Raw genomic sequence first — 7,341 nt, 5'->3', positions numbered from 1 at the left:
CCCTCCCCCCCTCCCCCTCCCCCTCCCTCCCCTCCTCCCCCTCCCCTCCCTCTCCCCTCTCCCCTCCCCACCCCTCCCCCCCTCCCCTCCCCTCCCCCCTCCCCCTCTCCTCTCCCCTCCCCTCCCCCTCCCCCCCTCCCCTCCCCTCCCCCCCTCCCCCCTCCCCCTCCCCCTCCCCTCCCCCTCCCCTCCCCCTCCCCCTCCCCCCCTCCCCCTCCCCTCCCCTTCCCCCTCCCCTCCCCTCCTCCTCTCCTCTCCTCTCCTCTCCTCTCCTCTCCTCTCCTCTCCTCTCTCTCTCAGAGACCAACCAGGCTCCCTCACCAATAGTAATAGTTGGTCTCAAATTTAATGATAAGATTCTATGATCACAAGGGGTGGGGAATGGATGAGGTTTTGAAAACTACCACCGCCTGCAGTTCCTATATAACTTGCTGGCACTTGGCGGAGACAAGGGGAAGCAAAATGGCATTGGAACACCATGGCAATGGGGGCTGAAGATGCAGCTTACCTGTCAGAGCGCTCCCCGCCTAGCATGCACCCAGCACTGGGTCCATCCTCAGCACCAAATACAAACAGGCTTGGTGGTGCAAGTGCAAGCCTATTCTACCCTTGGAAGGTGGAGGCAGGGGATCAGCTTAAGGTTATCTTAGGCTACATAGCCAGTTTAAGGCCAGCATGGGAAATTATTTAACAAACAAACAGACAAAACCAAACACAAGAAGTGATTCTTACAAAGCATTAGCAAGTGCATGAAGGAATTTCAAAATGGATGCTATTTCTAGTTAGATTAAGAGACCTAAGGACAAAAATACCTGTCCTGGGACAAGGACATGCTGGAGTCAGCTGTGGAGTCTATGACAGAAACATGGCACAGGGAAACAATTGAGGCCCCCGAAGGACCAGACACTCTGGCCCTAGGATCATCTTTATCCATCATCTTGGGAGCCCAGGTACGGTCACAGCCTAGTTGAAGCTCCATGCTCAGTCTTGATTGGCTCATTCTGGAGCTGCTCAGTTTTCCTGTATCAGTACACTAACGACGAACTGACAGGTTCTGGTGAACATCATTAGTGATACAGCTTTTCCTTTCCCGGCCCGCACCCTCCCTCCGGTACACAGTAGAAGGCCACAACTATTCTAACGCGGAGGGGCAGCAGGGAGAATAACCAGATTAATTCTGAGATTGGGGGGTGGAATCTTGAGATCTGCTTAACACAGATTTACAGCGAGGGAGAGAACTCCTAGTGAGATAATGAGTTTTAAACACCTAAACCCAGAAGCCATTTCCTGTGTGGCTCTGTGCTCTTTTGTCTGACTTTGTTAGTTTGCAAGGCTCGGGAGAACAAGGAGAGTTCTTGTCTCTTTCATCAGTGGTCCAGAAGACTGAGCCTTGTGCAGGCGCGCAGTATATCATCAGTGGACTTTACTCCTGGCATGGTTATTGCTAATTGAAATTCTTTTCCCAGGGACCAGGAGCACACATGTGCTCTCTGGTTTGTTTGGGTACAACGCTTGTCCAGTCTGGAAGATCTGGGTCAATCTGGGCCTTTGTCCAACTTTCTTGGCAACCGCGAGGAGGAAATTGCCACTTACAGACAACCCTACATCCTTCTCAGCTCCAGACTTTGAAGCCTGGTGAGCAGCCACAGACTGCTAGCCTTGAGTTTTGAAGTTGGTGTACTGCCTGATTCAGCTGTGCTATGTTCTACACTTGCCTCCGTTTCCCTTTGTGATGAGACCCCCCTTCTCTGAACAAGAGCCCATCTATCTGAGACATTCCACTAGCTCTTCCCCATCCTTCCCTTGGTGGGCTGGATGCCACTCTCTTTACTGTTGGTTGTTTTTGTTCTTTTGGGGGGCCCACTACCTCCCAAATAAATCACACACGGAGTCTTATTCTTACTTATGAATGTCCAGCCTTAGCTTGTTTCTTGCTAGTTTTTCTTAACTTTAAATCAACCTGTCTACCTTTTGCCTCTGAGCTTTGCCTCTGGGCTTTTTCCTTTTCTTATTTCTGTATATCTTACTTTTAATCTTACTCCATGGCTGGCTGTGTGGCTGGGTGGCTGGCCCCTGGTGTCCTCCTCTCCTTATTCTCTTGTCCTTTCTTCTTTCTTGCTTCCTAATCCCTCTTTTTATCCTTCTATTTATTCTTTCTGCCTGCCAGCCCCACCTATCCTTTCTCCTGCCTTGCTATTGGCCATTCAGCTCTTATTAGACCAATCAGATGTTTTAGACAGACATAGTAACACAGCTTCACAGAGTTAAACAAATGCAACATAAAGGATTACAACACATCTTTGCATCATTAAAGCAAATGTTGCACAGCATAAACAAATGTAACCCACCTAAAAATAATATTCCACAACACTCTTTATCCTTAGCTAGTTTTCTTCTTAAATAAGCTGATGGCACAGAACCACGGAAGCGATCCATGCCCAGCTTTGTTATGACAACTCTGAACCTTCACGACTTCTCTGCCTGCCGCACCCAAGGATAAGTCCGGCGCATCCTTTCCCACACTGTGCCTTCAATTCACAGCCCCCTATCACTTCCCTGGCTTTGTCCCGTCATCTTCCTCGCAGCCCTGAGTCTGTGTGTGGACAACACCCCACCCAGTGTTCCTCGCCTATAGATCTGTTCTGAGCTAGGTAGCATTTCAAATGCAGCCTTCATTCCGATTCCCACTTCCCAGGACGCCATCCACCGTGCCAAACCTTGTGCTACCACACTGGTACCTTGCTCAAAGACCACTGCCTTGCTTCAACGCTGCCCGTGTGACTGCCATCCTTCTTTTAGGGGTAAACCAAGCACACATCTTTTCCATCTTTGTGTGCCCCTAAAGTCACTAATGTGCCAACTAGATGTCCGATCACTGTTTGCTGAAGGGATGAAGAATTATAGACAAACACTAGCTAGAAACAGAATGGAGTGTAACAGTCTTGCTGGCCTTCTGACTACAGCTTATACTTCCCTCCTACATGACTCACTCTAAAGGGCCGTCTTTCCAGGTCAACAGAGGCCAGTAGTTCCCCACCGCCTGTTGCACTGAGTCCACGTTTAATCTGAGTCAAGACTGCTCCAAGGCCTCTGCCGAGCCTGGTCTGCACTCGGCCGACATTCTCTTCCTCCTCCCTAACCTCCCTATTTCTACCTGATACCTTCCACAAGGATCCATTCACCTCCATTTTTTCTGCTCCTTTTTTTTTTTTTTTTTTTTTTTTTACCTTGATGTCTAAATTTCTTTAAATCTTGTTTGTTTTAGTGTGTGTTTGTGGGGGGTCAGAGGACAACTTTCAGAAGTCGGTTTTCTCCTTCCAGCATGCAGGTCTTCGGGACTGAACTCGGGTCTTCAGGCTTGACAACAGGTACCTTTACAAGATGAGCCTTCTCTCTGGCCCAGTGTCTACATTTCTTCACCTTTGAAACGTTTATTCTCTTTCCTTTATTCCCATCTTATGCTTAGTAGAATTTGTTTTTTTGCCTGGCTGAAACTCAGCACTTAAATATTTTAGGATAAAAAGTTCCATCCCTTAAATGTTGCTCCAGATTTTATCTGGCGAGACACTTGTCTTAAAAAATCCTTAGGGGTGGTCTACACCCTTGTTTGTGGAAACCATGTAGTTGAACAAATGAAAACAATTAGCTGTTCAAACTTCTTGCAGAAAAACTGTGGGAAAACCTTGAAGTTCAGTTTAGATGTCTTGAGGCAAGAGATAAGTAGGAACAAACGCGATACATGCTGTGTAGGGCAGGGCGGAGAGATGGGAAATGTTACCAGGGTTGTAACAAATTTAACTGTTCATTCAGGATCTGAGAGTTGTTTACTTCTTTCTTGAGAGACGTTTGCTAATAACAATCAAAAGCTAGTTCTCACGTTTACCTTGTGCCAGGACTGAGGTAAGTTCTTGCAAGCATTACACCTCAAAACACCTTAATGGTTTCTCAGATCAGGAAAAGATGGCTCAGCGAAGTTAGGAATCAAGTCTTGAAACGAAGAGGCAGAGCCAAGATTTGAACATCAATCCAACTCATAGCCTGTAATCCCAAACTACTACCAGATATTTTGTTTCTGTTTTCTATTTTTGTTCATTTGTTCATTTTTTACTTTTTAAAAATTTCATGTGCATTGTTGTTTTGCCTACAAGTATGCCTGTGTGAGGATGCTGGATCCCCTGGAACTGGAGCTGTAGACAGTTATGAGCTGCCATGTGGGTGCTGGGAATTGAACCTGGGTCCTTCGGAAGAGCAGCCAGTGCTCTTAGCTGCTCCAGCTCCATTTGTTTGTTTGGTTTTTTGTTTTTGAGACATTGACTATTTTCTAAAAGTCTATTCTTTGCAAATTCTTGGGGTATATTTTATAATCATTATAGTAGTTTGTGCTTATTATTTGGGAGTTCAGACTAAAAGACATTTACTGGCAGGGATACCCAATTGCAACTTGCCACCTAGAACAACATAGCAACTTGAAGCTAATCCTGCTGGGCAAACATGGAAAGTGTTACTGCAGACCCCGAAAGACAGGAACTGGGTTTGAACACCCAAGCAAGGTCCTGTTGAGCCTTCTTGTCTGGGAAGCTCTGGGGAAGGGCAGAGGTCGGCTCTGTAAAGGTGATGCTAACCCGTGCGTTGGCGCCCTCTGCTGGCAGGAGGAGGCCGCTTCTTGTTCTTGCGGGAATTCTTGGTTCAAGTGTGTAATTGCTTTATCATATAGCCCCGGTCAGCTCTAAGTTTATAACAAAACCCCTATTGATCTTTCTCCTTCTGCAGCAACCAAATACACATCCCATTCTTGTTCGAGGATAGCACACCTGCCCCTGAAGCCAGACTCTATACATTGCTTGTCAGAGAAGTTCCACATGCCTGACACACACTCTGCTGTGACATGTATGTATAACCTTAATCGTCTGCAGCGCTGCACACAAGCCTGGTTTCCCACAGTTCCTGCTAAAGTTGTCTCGGTATTGTTTTTTATAGCTAAGAATCTTAAAGTCTCAACCAGCAGAAGGAATCAAATATCTACAATTCTTTGCTTTGTTAAGTTGAAACAATTATTTGCACATCTTTCCTTAGCATATGTTTTTCTCTGTTCCTATTTCTTGGAATTTTAAGAGTAATGAGTCATTATTGTTAATCATGCCAATGACTCCTCAAATTTGGGATTTTGCGCCAATGCCCCTAGGCAAAATTCTTCTGTATGGTTTTCCCACGGAGCATTGAGCGTCTCTCTCTCTGCTTGAGTTGTGAACAACTTTTAAGAATCACTGGAGGACTTAAAAATGTCATCAGTGCATGACACATTGCAGCCTTCATAAAGATACTATTTAGAAATGCTGGTTTTAGTGTATCGTTCTGTTTTGAGGGGTATTGCCCATTTTAAGAGGCAAAAAACGTTTAAAATCCTTGTTGTTAAAGAAATTGTTTGTATGGAATGAAGTAGGCCTAGCATTGGACAGGACTCTGCCACTATTTGTAGAGGCTATTCACCATTAGTGTTATTATTGCACGCTCTTGTTGGGTGTGCCAAGAATGCAAGATTGATCATTCTTTCTTTGGGCCTTTTTTTTTTTTTTTTCCAGAGTTGTGTTTGCAAGGAGCAATTTTGAGAGATGAGGTAATGTCTCCCTGTAGAACAAAGAATAGGCTTTGCTTACTGCTCACTATAAAACATAGTAGTTTCCGAGCTCAGCATTCCTCTCCTATAATGAAAACCATTTTGTGTTCAAGCATGCATCTGGGGCCCATATGCTTTGTTCCTGAGGGAATCCGAGTTCAGAGAACCAGCATAAACACGCTGACCCTCCGGCTACTGCTTTCGTTGTCGATAGTACGCTGGTGTTCTGTCAATATCGATAAAACCGTGAAAGATAATATATTTAGCCTGCAAAGTAGAATAAAATCTGACTCTTCGCAGTTCGCCTCACTAGATGGGGCCCCTGTGTGTGTGAGATTTAACTTATTGCAGCGGCGGTTTTCCTTTCTACAAAGGGGATGCTGATACTTGTCCTTTAACATAAAAATGCCCCCCTCCCCTGGACTCTTCCGGAGAATTCCCTCTCTCCTTTCAGTGCACCGCGCCAGGCAAGCACCTATCCTCGGATGCCCGGTTCTGCCTGGCAGGGACCACCCCGTGGACACAGACGGGTGCTGCTCGGGTGTAAAAGGTGTCAGCGTCAGGTCGCGCCACGCGATTCCTATGCAGGCGGGGTCCGGAGAGCCGCACGCTGATTGGAGCCCGAGCCGGGGCTTTTGTCTGGCGGCGGCCGTTGCCTAGCAACCGGGGTTTTATTTAGATCTCCCCGCGTGGCTTCGGGGTCGCTCTGATGGAGATCGGGGGTGGGTGGATGCGGGGCGGCGGGGGGGGGGGGAACCCCGAAGAAGACCCACTCTCCCCACGCCGCAGCTCGGATTCACGGTGACCCCCGTCCCTCTGAGCCAAGGTGCCACCCGGCGGGGAAAAGTCTCCGCCACCGCGCTCGGCCGCGCGCCCTGCAGCCGCGGCGCCCGCACCCGCGCGCTCCCCACGCGCGCGCCGTCGGCCTCCGGGGGCCGCCCACTCGGACGCGCGTGGGGGGCGCGCGGGCATCGGCGGCTGCGCGGCGGCTTCCCAGCCCCTCGGAGGCGTAGCGAGCGGACCAGCTCCCGGGAGGCCGTCTCGGTGCGGGGCGCGTCGCCCCCCTCAGGCCACCAGAGCCCGGATACCTCAGACATTCGGCTCTGGGTCTGTGGGGAGCGAAATGCAACCCAAAAGCCCGTGGCCCCGAAGGCCCGCGCAGCTAAACACGCACAAGCACGCACACAGACGTCGCCGCGGCCCGCACTCTCAGCCGCAGGTCCCGGCGTCGGGGGAAGGGCCCGGGGGCCGCCCCCCCGGAGGGATCGCTGCCTTCGCCCGGCAGCCCCGGGTGCGGCCGCTCGCCCTCGCCGCTCGCAGAGGCGACGGAAGTGCCCGGCGTCACCGGCCCGGAGCAACGGCGCAACGGCCGGTCCGGGCCTGCAGCCTCCGCGGCCCGGGCGGGGCGGGAGCGGCCGCCGGACACAGCTGGTAGGCGGGGGCGCGGGGCCGGCAGGGGCCGGCCGGGGAGGGACGGGCGCGACCGGCGTGCAGCGGCGGGTTCCCGCTGCGCTCTCCCGACCCGCGCGGCCCGCAGTCGCCCTTCGGCAGCGGCGGCTCCCGGGAGGGTGGGCGCCCGCCGGCCTGGCCCGGCTTCGCCGCCGTTACGGCTGGAGGGGTCTCAGGCTCGGCGGCCGGGCTCCGGCGACGACCGAGACGGCGGTGGGCCGGGCGCGGGGCCGTTGCCTCTGGCTTAATACGGCAGATGCGCGGAAACTCCAACAGGT

Source organism: Peromyscus eremicus, chromosome 6 (assembly GCF_949786415.1).
Source record: "Peromyscus eremicus chromosome 6, PerEre_H2_v1, whole genome shotgun sequence".
NCBI classification, from domain to species: domain Eukaryota; kingdom Metazoa; phylum Chordata; class Mammalia; order Rodentia; family Cricetidae; genus Peromyscus; species Peromyscus eremicus.
The sequence above is the reverse complement of the archived record's forward strand: the minus strand, read 5'-3'. Positions refer to the sequence as shown.